The 16359-nt window shown below is 40.7% G+C and overlaps 1 long non-coding RNA gene and 1 pseudogene across 2 annotated transcripts in view; both read right to left on the bottom strand.

Moving 5' to 3' along the window:
- LOC125640199 (uncharacterized) overlaps positions 1–16359 on the bottom strand; it is a 590047-nt gene that overhangs the window by 41035 nt on the left and 532653 nt on the right. The window lies entirely within an intron of this gene.
- On the bottom strand, positions 10301–15766 carry LOC125640375 (large ribosomal subunit protein eL20 pseudogene; annotated as a pseudogene).

Here is a 16359-nt window from a genome sequence, read left to right as displayed (position 1 = left end):
TAATGGAGAATATCTGTTCTATAGGATGTCTCAAAGCCTATAAAATTATTTGATAGGAATATAGTTATCTTTTAATTTTGCAAAACACACAGTAAGGTTACCTTTTCCCATTAAATTCTATAGGATTTTCCCCATAAGTGAGTCCTTTCAAATAAATCTCAAATTATATAGATTTTAGTTAAATAAATTATTTCCTGGAGTATCACCTTTTCTAGGCGATTCATTATTATAATTTCCTCAGAGAACTATGGACAACTCCGTTTTTTATATCAGATTTCATCTTTTTTTAATAATTGCAATTGTACCTGAAAATTATCCACAAGTTCTTCAATGTTAATTATAGAACTAAAGACAACTAGAGTAAAATTTTCTAGTGTTCCTAAATGACTTAGGAGCCTAAATCCCATTTTCAAAAGGGACTTAGGCACCCAGGCGCTTTTGAACATTTACCCCTAATCTAAATTGCTGTCATTAATTTTGATGGCCTCCACAAAAGATTCTATAAAATCTTGGCACATTTTAACAATATTCTTATTTAATTGATAGCACAACAAAATGGAGAACATTTATTTTTAGTACATCAATGACTCCCAGCTGCTGTCTCCCTTATCCAATCAAGCCATGGAGAATGCATGACAAAGTGGTTGACAGAGACTGGGATATGAAGAACTGGTTTACTGAAGCTCAGAGAGTGATTTCAGCGTGGCTCCATATGAGGTCAGGCTGCCAGCATAGATCAGCTTGCAAGCCTCAGGCCTTGATTCAGGAAATCACTTAAGCATGTGCTTGAGTGCCCTCCCTGAAAGAGATGCTGTCTATCCTTAATTGAGGCCATCTTCACATTCTGAGGCCATCTAACTGTTTGTGCCAACTGAGTGCTCACTAAAGTTGCAGTGGGGTCTTCTAAGGCTAGGTCTTTGTGTTCCAATGGATTTGCTGGTTTTAATATGAATCTTTTCTCTGCATTACAGAAGAGAAGTCAATGGTCATTGATAACAATTTTTCCTTTCATGTATTTCATGCATGCCTATCAGAGTCTTTTTAAAAATAATATTTATGCATGTCTGTTTAAAACAATACTTCAACAAGCTATTTCCAAATCACTAAGAGTTTGAATACATAGGAAGGTTTCTGTTTGGTATTTTGTAGAATCATGGATACTCCACAACATGAAAACCCAAGTAATGTTTTTACCTATTTGCAATATTTCTGGCTAGCTAAGGACAGTGTTCTGAAGGATATTTTGATCTTATATTATTGTGGTGTGAAGGCTTCAGGACTTGATGCTAACACTTGTGTTATGGAATGGCCAGAAATGCTATAAATATGGACTGTGGCTTAATGCATTTATCTTCAGGATTCACCTTTTTTCACCATCTTCATTTCAAATTCCTCCAGCATGTTTATATTTAGACGGATTTCCAATTATCACCAGCCATGGCAGCTTCTTCTCTTCAGCATTTATTTGGTAAAGCTCAGAAAAAAATATGTCTGGCCATTCAGTCTGATAAACTGCTAATCTGTTAGGATTGGTAAACACCATGGGGGGATGGGGGACTGCAGCTACTCTGGATTGAAGAGTGGATCTGGTTGATAAGTTATCAAAGACTAAACCTCTGACTGGCAATCAACTAATGAGAGAGTTTGGTGTCTAGGTTTCATATCCCTAAAGAGCTTTATTTTCCATTTATCTCCATTGCCAAGAAAAAAAAACTTCTTGTGCAGCGCCAAGGAGACCATAGCTGTTAGGATTACCCCACAAGGTAAAAGCTGCCGGACTGCAAAAACCCAGTGTAAGCTGGGGTTCCCAGCCTCAGATCAACTTCAAGGAGCCAGTAAAGTATACTAGAGCATACATACTCTAGCTTTATGATGTAAAATGATCAGTTATTCAGGTTACATTGTAAGTTAAAAGGGCAGCAGCTTAAGATGTTCAATAAAGGTTAGAGGAAAGTGATTTTAGAATTGTTTTTTCTAATACAGTAGGAAAAGCCCAGACGAGGCTTGAAAACTTTAACAACAGACATTTTAAAAGGCAGTCTGAGTTTTTACAAGTGCTTATCTTGTCTACAACTGAAAGGAATAGTGACTCCCACTCTCAGGGCTGAATTGCCTTGCTGTATTGTAACTTGCAATAAAAGAAAAAGGAGTGCTTCAAATATGAGAATGTTACTCATTCAAATGGATATTGATTTGTAATCATTTTCCTTTCATATATTTTCTTATTTCAGTAAACTTGGACTTTAGGCAGAAGTTATTATATATCATTCAACATTCAATCATATTACTTCACATATAGAGTAATGGATAGACATTCTTGATTGTGAATATTGGTCAACTGGTCCATCTAAAATAATTATTTTGTTCAGTGGTATATAATCAATAGTTCTGATAAAGAGAAGATTTCCTTTAGAAATGCTAAAGTCACAAGAGTCTCAGGAAACAGCCCAGTGTAGTGAAATGGGACAGCAAATCATTAATTTAAAGAAGAACGGATAGTGTAGGGTTTTGTTTGTTTGTTTTCTTTTTTGTTTCCCAGATGTCAAATATATCCAGACTGGCCTAAACTCATATTCTTTAAATGTACTCTGGATCACTATCTTGCACCAATATCTCAAAATAATCAGCTCAGCATAGACCATGTTGAGATAACTGTGTAAATCCTCCTAAGTATTTTCTAGCTTCTTCCAAATATAACTAGATTTATTTGCACAACAAGACCATGTTCCATATAGCTAGTACTAAAAGGCAGAAATATTATTGATACTAGGTTCTAATATAGTTACTATAGTAATAACTTTGTGAAGGCTTGCAATTTCATGCTTCCCAGATGGTATTTGCACAATGTCTCAGCAGCCAGGAAAAGCTACAACTTCAGCCTGCCCACTGGCAGATGTCTTCTTTATACAATTATGGTACATGGCAGGAAGCACAGGTTTCTGAGCCAGTACACTTTTCAGTATATAGGTTTAACTTTTGTACAGTTTCAATAGTTTGTATTAGATATTTTTGAGAGGCTAAGATCTTGTCTTTATAATGCAAGATTTCTTTGGTATGTGTCATACTGACTAATACATACTCTCAAGACAGTTGAGAGGGCATCTTTCCTTCATCCTTCTCATATTTCCTTCGTGAACATAGTTAATCATTAGTCTCTGTATGAGAAGAAACTAATAATGATGGAGGAAATGCCACTGCTTATAGGTAGGGCTTCTCTTTTTCAGGGGTTAATTTAATTTTTATGAGTTTATTTTATAGCAATTTTTGAGTTATATGTAGATGTCCAAAAACTGGTGTTTTTCCAGTGTTTATAAACATGTGTTTGTGAACAAGCTGTCTTGCGGCCCGCCAGCGGATTACCCTGATGGGTCACCTGCAGCCCGCGGCCACAGGTGGCCCACCACTGGCTTAGAGCGTCTTCTTTAAAGCACTGCAGCATTTTCAGTATACACCTGCCCTTGGGCACCCAAATAAAGTGGCCTGATTATCAGAGATGCTAAGTGCCTTCATTTAGACTGTACATAGAAATGGAGATCTACACAGGACAGGGTAAATTTAAAAGGCTTTATATTAAGCAGGCTTTTCCACTACACACACTGCTCTCAGCAGCACACTCACAGAAAGAGAGAGAAACCATGTAACGAAGTCCCTGACTGTGTCTCAAAAGGGACAGTGTGCCGGTTATCTAAGTGTGTATAAATACAACACACTGAGCACCCACAATTCCCACTCTTCAAATAAAGCCACTTAGGTTCATAAAAATGGATTTAGCATCTTAACTTCAGTTTCCCAGGTTTGGAAATGTTGATCCATAGAAATAACAATATATAGCAAATATAAACTGTGTTTTCCTCAAGCCATAAACATGAACTAGTTATCAATAAACACCTCACCCTAACTAAAGTATCAGGTACAAAGATGGGTTATTTTGATAGTTCACTGAAAAACTGTTGTGGGCCCAGATCCTCAATTGTGCATCTTGGTGCCCCTTTCCTGGTGCAAGGCTGCTCTACAGCTTCCTAATTCAACCCACTGTTGGATTTCCCACATTTGGGTGGGTCTTCAGTTGGGTTTGAAGCACCATCGTGGCCCTTACAACATCCTCCCCTTCCTTGCAGGCAGTGCACTGGGCATGATTGGGGCCTCCATATACCTCAGTAATCCCAGGCTGTTGTAACAGGTCCTTGGAGCCATAGGCAGCCAGCACAACATAAGCAGCCCTCATGCTGCTATATAACTTGCACCTAGGACCAGACCGGCACTCGGTGGAAAAGGATCAGGTTGTGGACTGCAAAGGTGATGTTAAGGCCACATCATTCAAGCATCCAGGCCACATTATTCAAGCTCACCGTTCCCCTTCAATGAGAAATCAGACATCGCAAAGGGACCTTGAACAAGCCAAAGCACAAACATTACTCATTGTCCAGGTTTTCTGATAGGAGCACTGACTAGTCTGCATGTCAACCAAGTTTTCACTTCCTTTGATGCCAGAAAGAGGCAGCTTTACCCAAAGAAAGAAAGAAAATGAACGTTTGCTCCCTAAGCTTCCTTCACATGCTCAACAGGTACGGAAAAGTACAGCATAATCCTATCTTGCTGAGCTTTGCTTTTACTGGACCAAAGCTTTTCCTTTTGTTCAGCAGGAAAACACCACATACTGATGTTCACACTCTGAAAAGAGAGCTCATCTCTATCAAGTGGATTTCAAAATAAGATTGATTTTGCAAGAATGTAACAGTGCATGTAACCAGGGGTACTCTTGGGGAAGAAGATGAGGCTTTGCTCATGGAAATCAAATTTAATGTTTCTTCGGAGGCCACCTACTAATTATAATTCCTAAAACTCAGTTTATTTTCATAAGAACATCACAGCTGCCCCAACCTGCCACTGCCTCAAGCCCCTGTGCTAAGATCCTGCATTCTGTGGTGCTTCCCTGAGTAGATCCGGCTCTAGGCCCCAGCAAAACAAGTAGGTGCTTGGGGCAGCACATTTCTAGGGGCGGCATTCCGGCGCCGGCCATGTCGCCCCTAGAAATGTTTCCCTGCCGCCCCAGCTCGCCTCCGCCTGCTCCCCGGAGCGCACTGCCGCTGCTCCGCTTCTCCCTGCTCCCTCCCAGGCTTGCCGCGCATGAAACAGCTGTTTTGTGCAGCAAGCCTGGGAGGGAGGAGAAGCCGAGCGACGGCGCACTCAGGGGAGGCGGCAGTGGTGGAGCGTAGGTGACCTGGGGCGGGGAGCGGTTCCTCTACCCCCCCCCACTCTTGCTCACCTCCGCTCCGCCTGCTCCCCTGAATGCGCTGCCTCTCCTTCGCCTGAGAGGGAGGGGGGAGAAGCGGAGCGGCGGCATGTTCAGGGGAGCAGGCGGAGCGGAGGTGAGCGAGGGCAGAGGGTTGTGGGGGGAAGCCACAGGAAGCAATGGGGGAGAATGCGGCAGGCCCGGGGGAGGAGGCGGGGCTGGGGATTTGGGGAAGGAGCGGAGTTGGGGCTGGAGGGGGGGGGCCAAAATTTTTTTTGCTTGGGGCAGCAAAAATCCTAGAGCCGGCCCTGTCCCTGGGGCACCAAAGGAGAAGCCAAAAAGGTTTAAGGCAACACCGATTAATCTAAAGCTAATTTTTTTGGCTAGATAAATATATTTTGTATGTACCCCAGGCATCTGGATTTGACATTTGCCCTCTGCTGATCATTTCAAACAATGAAAAGAAACTGTCCCACAATGGGCTGGGAGGGGAAAAATCACTTTTAAGCTACTATTTTCCCCTTCCATCCTCCCTTCCTCTTTAATCAACAACTTGCATCAAAAGTGGCTCATAGGAACACATTAAATGAGGTACACATTTTTATATCCCCCCTTCCATCAGTCCAGTACTAAGTGCTTCAGTGCCATTAGGGCCTGATCCAGCTCTCATTAAAGTCAATGGAAAGACTTGAATTTCAATGGGAGTTGGATTACACTGTCCCTATTCGGCCTCAGCAGAAGGTTTTCACTTCATTACTGGGGCAAGCTTTCAGCTGAAGATTGCAAAGCATTACATAATTTTCTCTCTTCCTGTTCCTTTTTAAGACTGATTCTAATGCTTGACTCATATTGCCATTTAAAATACTGTGGTTGAAGCTGGTGAACTGTGCCTCGCAGAAGTCTGCTACCAGGATATGAACCCTGTGGAGGAGATTCTGTACTGCACCACTACGACGCATAGCAGCACAGAATTCACAGCCCCAGTGAAGCAGGGATTAATGGTAGTTTTACGCCACCTTTGTGCCTTTCTGATCCTCAGCTGTTCCAAACATTAGAGAAACCCCAGTGTAACTTAGATTTCCTCCCAAGACTGTCTAAGTTACGGCAGCCTCCCCAGGCTGCTCTGTGGGCTTCAGGACTGTCCAGAATCTCCACAATACTGAATGCTGTGACCCCACCCTGACATGCCTCTCTCACCCCCAGCCCCACCCCCCTATGCCTGGGCTTGCAAGGGGATTCTCAGGAGGTAGCCTTGTGGCTACCTTCCACTGTGTCTGCACCAGGGGAATGCTGGATATAGAGCTTTTAGAGTCCCTTCACGTTACTTCAGCAATTTTACACACCATAAAGGGACTGAAGCAGGGGTGAGGATCTCACCCTAGATCTCTGACTTCTATTTGATTATTTTTAATCACTTATGATTTTTTAAAAATTATAAAGCACAGTGCAACAAGCCAAATGCAATATAATTTTCTTTTGAGATTTTATAATCTAAGGCAACACTACGAATCCTTTCATAGCGCAGAGATAATGCATTATGTTACATTCAGCCAAACAGTAAAGTGCCTCATGAAATATGACAGCATTGCAGAGATGCAAACAAGTCTTCGCTGCACTGAGCCTTTCTATTGGTGAAGTTTCTTTCGGGGGGAAAGAGTTCTCCCAATTAATGACATTCTTTATCTATAGGATTTATACCCAGATAGTAATTCAATGTATACTCTTTCATTTCCTGATGCTACTACTGCATCTGCATGGGGGGACTGTGTATGGAGCCCCATTGCCTTCAGTGCAGATCCTGTTCCAGGACTCTGGACTAAGCTCCCACTGTAACTGGGTGTTCTGTACTTGCCTCATTTGCCATCTTCTGTGTTATTGATTTGCAGCTATTTTTATTTTACTATTGTATTTAGGTGACCATGCCTTACATTTCTCTGTATTTACAGTATTACAACAGCACCATTCCATATCATACATATTTCCAATGGGGCAGAATATACTCTAACTTGAATTTTGACCCTATTTATACCACATTATTACAGAAATTTTATTTTCTCCTTTCACATAGAACCATCTGAGGTTTTCGAGATCAGTGTTTCCATTTGGGTAACATGTTGGTTGGAATGGCCTGTTCTAGAAGAGCAGCCTTTTGGGATCTGCACATCTTTGATAAGGGATTTATTGTATTGTTGTTTTACTCTACTTAGGGCTGCAGCTGCTCATAGTATTTGAACTTGAAATATTTCTTTTCTATTTCTTTTAATAGTTACTCACATTCACATGTGGAAGCTTTTCTTCCGATATCTTCAGAGGCTGATGGATTAATAAAATATTACACAATCTGTACTAGATTCACAATTATGGGTACAGCTGTTCTAAGTCATACTCCATGGCAACTAGGGGGGGCAGCTATTACCAGAAAATTGTAAAATACTCTGAACCACCTGTTTCATTAACTCCAGCTCAATCTCAGGGGAGGTCATTGGGGTACTGGTATCCATCCTCTTCTGGAGGTCTACTAGAACAAAGCTGCTTTACATTTATTTAGGTGTTCACAAGGAGCCATTGACAAGTGAAAACTACCTCAGAGAGATTAATGTCCACATCTCATCTTGCCCAAAGCCACTTTTGGAACTGCCTCGGGTGACTCTAGGCCCACTGGTGGAACAGAGACTGTGGACCTAGAGTCACCCTAGAGTTTAGGCAATCCAGGTTTTAGGCATGATTCAAGGCTCCTGTAGTTTCACTTCCATAGCTCCACCGCTATACTGTGGCCACACACTCCACTTGGAGTATTGGTTGTCACAGCTTGTCCCAGTTCCCTTCTACAAGGACACTAGTCTGTTTTGAGTGGACCCAACCACTGGATCCCATGTGGTTCTAAGATTTGTAAGTCAGGATGGAACAGGATCACTGTTCCTAGCTCTGGATCTTTAAGGCAAACTCCCACATCTACTGCCTTTCCCTTGGAACATGAGGTTCTATAGCTCAGCTGCCGTGAACTCTGAAACCTGTGCCTCAGTGCCCCTGAGGCTCCATTTGCTTATACTTTCTCCCTCAGAGTACCACCTCTCCATGGGTGGAAGGAACACAGGCTTAGAAAAGGAACTTCTTAATTACAGTCAGAACGGAAGAGATTGACTCGGGCTGTGACAGGCTACAATACAGCATGGAGCCCCTGAAACAAAATGGCATTCAAGATTGCACTCACAATTCAGTATAGACATATCCCTCTTTGTTAGAGTGGTGACAAGCCCATTTTTCCCCCCAGGAACAGGATAACAGGAGAAGCATCTCCCCCCTCCAGAAGATAGGTCTGCTTGGGTGAGTGAGCCAGGCTTGCTGGCCATTGTCCTCTTGCCACACGCACAGTCCTCTGCTCTGCCCAGAGCAGTGTGTCTTGGAGTTAACAACCCATTGAGATGAAGAGGAGTTAGCACCTTTCAGCTATCATTACAGCCCTATAACACTATTCAGTTCTTTGTGTAGATTACCTTAATTTATCATAAAATTTAGTTGCTAGATTTTTTGGGGTGTTTTAACTAACAACGTTTGACGTTAAGAAATATAAATAAATACAATCTTACCTTTAACAAATTTCTTCATCTAAAATATTTCTTTTTTGTTTGTTTGATTGTTGCTTTTTTAAAGAAATGTAAGATGTACTTAAAACATATATGTTGGCTGCTTTAAGACTTCAAGTCTATACAGACTTGTAGGGATGTGCGCGTGTCTCTCCTCTTCTGACGGGGTGGGAGGCCGCGCCTCCTCGCTACAAGACTCCTGAAAACCTGAAATTGCTCTCCAGAGAAAGTTACATTTTGAAATTTGACCAGGTCTCTCACTCACAGCTCCTGCATCTCTCTCCAGATCAAAAATAAACCTGCAATTGCTTGTTGGCATTGTCTTTCAGCTATCCCAGTCTCAGATTCTGCTTCTAAACTATGCTTTACTGGAATTTGGAAGCTCATCAACTATACTACGTCCTGTAAGTTATGAAATCAGCACCCAGACCTGATTTCACCAGGAAAAAGCAAGGGCAACAGAGAAGAAAGGAGAAATGGACACCATGCTGTTCATAAATCTTCAGACTTCTTAGCTAGTCTATGTATACATTTTTATGTGCTGAAGTCTTTTTATTATATAAAGTGCTATTGTACAAAACAATAATGTTGAATTATTTTCGTTGCATAAAGACTTATGTCTAATACTGGATGCAAACACTTCAGGACATAAGTACTTATGTACCAAAACTTCATGAGCTGAACTGTATCTTTTCCATCAGTTGACTCAAAACTCTCAGTCCAAAAATTATGCATAAAGTCCCAGACCACATTTTCTTCCATTTGCTATAGTCAATGTAGTGCTTGAAAGCTCATCACAGACTGATTCTAATCTTGGAAGGATTATATAGCCTGATTGCACCAAGCATCTAAGTTCCATAACTGTCTTTGAGCAGCTGAATAGCATGCCTAGAGTGCAAGAGGAATGTGAACCAGAGACCATAGGTTAGGTTTGATTTGGTTTTGGAAGAGGAGAGGGAGTGTGGTACAAAGGGAGAATGGGGACCTTCAGCACATCCATACCAAAAAAAAAAAAAAAAAAAAAAGCACGTCAATTCACCTATAAAATTTCCCTGCTTAAATTCACCAGCATGCAAAAAGATCTTTGTGAAAACATCTCAGCATGTCTAAAATATACCTTGTTGAAAAGATTCACTCAAAGTTCTCTCTCAAAAGAACTTACCCATACCCTTTTACCTATTAGCTTTGATAGTGACATTTTTCTCTGTGCACATTCAATTTTTATTCAGTACCTTATTTGGGAAAAAAAATACTCCTGACTTTAATGGAAATTTGCCTAAGTAATGACCTCTATATTCGTCATTGTATTAATACAAATAAATCTTTAATATTCATTGATTCTATTAACTTTTTTCTACTGATTTAAGAAATTAATCAATCAGAATACAGAGATCGCTTCTTAAAACCAGTAGCATATATTAGCTGAATGTTTTTTATAACGCTATTATGTCATTTTATATTGGACAAAGGTATTCTAATGAATATATATTCTTGTTTGTTTGTTTTCCAATAAGAATTTTATTGTAACACAGAGAAAACAGAATGTTCTTGCATTTAGAAGAATGTATTTGGTCTCTTGGTGGTGAAACGTGGTTTGTGCTGATGACACAGAACTCTGTGTGGCAGAGGGAACTTGATTTTTGAATCATGGAATTGCTTGACTGTCGGTCTACGGCACTTGCTAACAGCAATGTCCTCAACCTTCATGACCTGAATAGAGTGAGCATGGGCATGATGGCGAGCACCAGCACTTGTCAAGTTCCTGTATTCCCTGTACATGTTGTGGATTCCACTACAAGAATCATAGCGTAGCCAGATACCAAAGTTTTTCACCTGCAAAGGGGACTTTTCAAATACCTGTCCACAGTACACAATTTATCCAGAAGATTTCTTCATCTTCTTCAGTTGAGACACAAAGTACCAGAAATGGGACTTGGCAACAACATGATTAGGAGCAAAGATATGCATCTGGTAGAGGGATGTTGTTGGACATTTAGGAGTAGGAAGCCATCACTGAACAACTTTGTATTCCCTCAGGGTGCCCGAAGCCTTATAGGCGTTTATATTTTCAGGAAAAAGGAAATAACCTTCTAGAGAATTTTGGCGGTTGGTACTTGATTCCAAGATTTGGAGTTGGTTGTCCCATACATTTTTATTCTGACCTCCCCACTGCTTTCAGTGGGGACTTCTGCTTAAAATAGATGGCAAAAGATACCCCTTTAGCCTTCTAGTTTGATTGCTTTTAAACAAAATCAAACAAATAATTTGTAATTAAACCATTAAAAGAATGGATAGCTTTTTACAACAGTGCTTTAAAGTAAATCAGTTACATTTTTAGACTGATGTGTGACCCATGAGATACATGTATAATTATTCTGTTTATAAAACAGAAAAAATTGGACAATCTATGTTGACCTGCTGAATGCATAAATCTGTTTTATATTTTCCTTATACGAAGCCTCCTTTTAAATTGACAAAATAAAATTAAGTTGCAGTTTGTACATCCCATTTCTGTGCAATTAAAAGATAAACCATACAGTGCTATATTTTTTAGTTTGCTTTGCAAGTGCACTGTGACTTGATGGGCCATCATAGATTAATTGGCTATTACAGTGATCTATGGCTTTAGTAGTTATTCATCAGTGACTTTCATTACACAAACAGGAGCGAGATAATCTGTTGCAAATGTATTTTTTCTCAACTGGTCCCTAAACATTTGAATATGCTTTTTATGTATGAAGCTTTAGGTTGAAAATATATACAATTGTGAAATGTTTTTACCACTGAAATAACTATTAATCTACATTTTGGCATGACTGACTTACTCATAATAAATGAGACAGACTGGCAGTCTGTTATTGTCCCAGGGTGAGGGCACTGCAGAGCCATGCCTTTCAGGGAAGCACCATAACCCCCCAGCACCTGGGGGAAACCCATTTTCTGTGATATCCCTTGGGAAGGTGTACCCTGCACTCCCTTCTGTAGAGAGACAGCTGCATTGGCCAGTGTGTGGTCCTTTTGTGGAGCTGGCATTAACAGACAGGAGTTGTCATGTTCAAGTGAAAGTCCAAGACTGCATTTGTTACTAGCCCTTCATTTGTGTCTTCCCCTACCTCTGCATTAGCAACTTACAATCCAGTCCTATCTATTTAAGTTTATTTCTCATTAATGAAGGTTATTGGAGCATGGCCTATTAGTAGAATAGGTGCCCAGATGGCGACAGAATAAGCATTTTCAGATCAGTTGTGTTGCACGGCTAAAAATTATTTGTTGCACGGCTAAAAATTATTATTATGTTGGAGTGCAACAGTCAAACAATAAATGTTCATTGTGGAGTGCCACTGACTGAACACAGTTCTCAAAGAGCAGATAGACACAAAAGCTATGGGATCCAATTGGCATGTACATGCGTAGATGCCAACTTTAAGAATTATGATTCCAAATGCCTTAGGCACCTGGCTCCTTGTTGTTCTCGATCCTAATACAGCCGGCAGGTGTTGAAATGTCTCTAATATAAACTAGAGTCAGGCTGCTACAGAAATGGTTGGTTTGGTTCCTTAAGGATGTAGTTTTTACATATTAGCTTTTGATCATTACTTGCTGTTTTGGGGGGGTCCTTTTTCTTTACTGGCATACAAATTACATTTGAGAACAACATTCTTCACGAATCCCTCATGACCACTGGCTACTATGCCATTTTATTTTTAAAAGAGGTGGTCCCAAAAGCCCATGCCTGTCTTTGTCAAGAATTGATGAACTACCATAAGCACCACTGAAAGCCTGATACATGGGTCACTTGCACATCCATTTTTCTTGGTGAATTATTAAGCTATTAACCTACAGCTATCTCAGTTTTACACCATCCACTTTCACTGTGTGCAAAGGATGAATAGCTTCACTAAATTCCATTATACTAAAGAACAATGAGAATAGTGTATCTCTGACTTTAGGACAATGAAAGCAACATTGGGACGCTGATTGTTTTGTTGTGATTAGTTTGTTGTGATTAGTTACTCTCATTTTTCTAGATGACTGATTTTCCTCAGGAGGCATATACAATAGCTGAATTTCAGGACACTGTTACATTTTATTATTATTTGTATTACTGTACTGTCCAGAGCTTTCAACTCAGATGTGATCTCACTGTGCTGGGTGTTCTATATAGCAATAGCAAGAGATGAGACAATCCCAACTCCAAAGAGTTCAGAGTCTAAATTGCTGACAAAGGGTCGGCAAAAACAAGTGTTATTTTCCCCCTTTTTATAGATGGGGCATTGAGACAGATCCTGCCCCACATTGTCTGAGCGACTTGCCCAAGATCACACGGGAAGTGTGTGGCAGAACCAGGCATTGGAACCCCCATCTTGTGAATGTCTTATGCACTAGACCATTATAGATTTATGAAAATGTGGGCCAGGCCCCTCATGGTCTATTAGTATTAAACCCTACAAATAGTTCATTCTTTCAGCTTTTTGAAAAGTCACTTATTTGGGTGCCTAAATATGATTTTAGGAATCTAACTATAGGCACCTAGGTTGGAAAATTTTAGCCTCTGCATTTTTATACCATTGCTATCATCAACACACCTAAGAGTATAGGGAGCTGAATAGCTCAGAAGACGACTAATGAGATATGGAGCTTTCACATTGGTTTCTGTTTCAATTCCTCCCCAGACACTGATGCCAATAACTGTTACCATCCCATAGTTGTTTCTCTTCCTTGCTATTCAGATATCTACATTACAAAGCCACCACCACAGCTGACTCCCTTATTAGTAATCACAGCAGAAGTGAAGACGGAAGGATTGTTATCATTCTTAGAAAACGTCAGTGGGTGCTAGCAGTTCCTACACTCTGACCACAAACTCTGGGATTTTTCATTTTAGCTTTTCTCAATAACACACGCACACACACACACACACACACACAAGAAAAACACTTGGTAAAACTGATCAAGCTTCATTCCTACAGGCTGGAAATGAAGAAACAGAATGTGGTTCTTTCATTTTTATTTTGAAATATCTGGGAAATACTCTGATACTATGCAGGGGGGAGGTCAGATGATAAAAATACAGACTTTAAGGCCAGAAGGGACCTCATGATCATCTAGTCTGACCTTCTGCACATTGCAGGCCACAGAACCTCCCCACCCACTCCTGCAATAAATCCATAACCTCTGGTTGAGTTAAAGGCTTCAAGTTACAGAGAATCCATCATTTGCACTAGTTTAAATCTGCATGTCCGCCATGTTGCAGAGGATGGTGATAAAACCCTAGGGTCTCTGCCAATCTTCCTTCCTCACCCCAAATATGGTGATCAGTTAGACCCTAAACATGTGGGCAAGACCAACCAGTGAGACAGCTGGGAAAGAATTCTCTGTAGTAACTCAGAGCCCTCCCCATCTAGTGTCCCATCACCAGCCATTGAAGATATTTGCTGCTAGCAGTCGCAGATTGGTTACGTGCCATTGTGGGCAGTCTCATCATATTATCTCCTCCGTTAACTTATCAAGCTCAGTCTTGAAGCCAGTTAGGTTTTTTGCACCCACTGCTCCCCTTGGAAGGCTGTTCTAGAACTTCACTCCTCTGATGGTTAGAAACCTTCATGTAATTTCAAGCCTAAACTTATTGATGGCTGTGTCAACATTGCCGCTTAGCTTAAATAACTCCTTCCCATCCCTGGTATTTATCCCTTTGATGTATCTGTAGAGAGCAATCATATCTCCCCTCAGACTTCTTTTGGTTAGGCCAAACAAGCTAAGCTTTGAGTCTCCTCTCATAAGGTAGGCTTTACATTCCTTTGATCATCCTAGGAGCCCTTCTCTGTACCTGTTCCTGTTTGAATTCATCTTTCTTTAAACATGGGGTCTCACCAGTGCCTTGAATAATGGTACTACCCTATCTCTGCTGGAAATACCTCACCTGATGCAGCCTAGGACTGCATTAGCCCTTTTCACGGCTGCACCACATTGGCAGCTTATAGTCATACTGTGATCAACCAATACACCAGGTCTTCCTTGTTCACTGTCTCTTCCAACTGATGTGCCCCCAGTTTATAGCAAAAATTCTTGTTAGTCCCTAAATGCATGACCTTGCACTGTTAAATTTCATCCCATTTCTATTACTACAGTTTTCAAGATCATCCTTGTATCTTGATTTTCTTGTAGGATATTCTGGTCCTACTCCGTATTGGCAATATCTCCCAACTTTGTGTCATCTGCAAATTTTATTAACTCCCGCTTTTTGTGCCAAGACCATTAACAAAAATGTTAAGTAAGGTTGGTCCCAAGACTGATCCCTGAGGAGTTCCACTAGTAACCTCCCTCGAGCCTGACTGTTCACCTTTCAGTATGACCCGCTGTAGTCTCCCCTTTAGCCAGTTTCTTATCCATCTTTCAATTCTCATATCAATCCCCATCTTCTCCAACTTGACTAATAATTTCCCATGTGGAACTGTATCAAATGCCTTACTGAAATCTCAAGTAGATTAGTTCTACTGCATTTCTTTGTCTAAAATATCAGTTCTCTTCTCAAAGAAGGAGATCAGGTTGGTCTAGCACTATCGATCTTTTGTAAAACTATGTTGTATTTTATCCCAATTACCATTTACCTCTATGTCCTTAATGACTTTCTCTTCAAATTTTCTTCCAAGACCTTGCATACAATTGAGGTCAGACTAACAGGCCTGGTAGTTTCCTGGATCACTCCCCCACCTCCTTCTTAAAAATAGGTACTATATTAAAAATTCTTGAGTCATAGGGTATGACCTCTGAGTTTACAGATTCATTAAAAATCCTTGCTATTGGGCTTGCAGTTTCATGTGCCAATTCCTTTATTATTCTTGGATGGAGATTATCCAGGTCCCCCATTAGTCCCACTGAGTTGTTTGAATTTGACTTCCATCTCGGATGTGGTCATTTCTACCTCCATATCCTCATTCCCATTAGCCATCCTGCCACTACCTCTAGGCGCCTCATTACCCTTATTAAAAATTGAGGCAAAGTATTTCTTTAGGTGTTAGGCCATGTCTAGACTATCTTTAATCTACACCCCATCCTCAGTGTTAAGTGGTTCCACTTCTTTTTTGTTTGTTTTCTTTTTATTTATATGGCTATAGAACCTTTTACTACTGGTTTTCATCTCCTTTGCAAAGTCCAATTCTGCATGGCTTTTGGCAGTTCTCACTTTGTCCCTACACTTTCTGATCTCCAAGCAGTAGCATTCCTTACTGATTCATCCCATCTTCCATTCCTTGTAGGCTTTCACCTTTCTCTTAATCACTATTTGAGATGCCTGCTCATCCAGGTTGGTCTGCAACCCTTCCCTACACCTTTTCCCCCCTGCTTGGGATGCAGACTTAGGATAGTTTCTGCAACTTTGACTTAACGTAATTCCAAGCCTCCTATACATTCAGATCTTGAATTCTTCAGTCTAGTTCACTTCCCTAATAAATTCTCTTATGTAGGATTCATGCAAGGTTCATGCACTTGGCAACATTCAGGGCACACCCGGAGTGTTGTGTAGGAGCAGTGCACACACGGCTC

Source organism: Caretta caretta, chromosome 7 (assembly GCF_965140235.1).
Source record: "Caretta caretta isolate rCarCar2 chromosome 7, rCarCar1.hap1, whole genome shotgun sequence".
NCBI classification, from domain to species: Eukaryota; Metazoa; Chordata; order Testudines; family Cheloniidae; genus Caretta; species Caretta caretta.
Note: the sequence above shows the minus strand (reverse complement) of the source record. Positions and strands in the feature narration are given on the sequence as shown.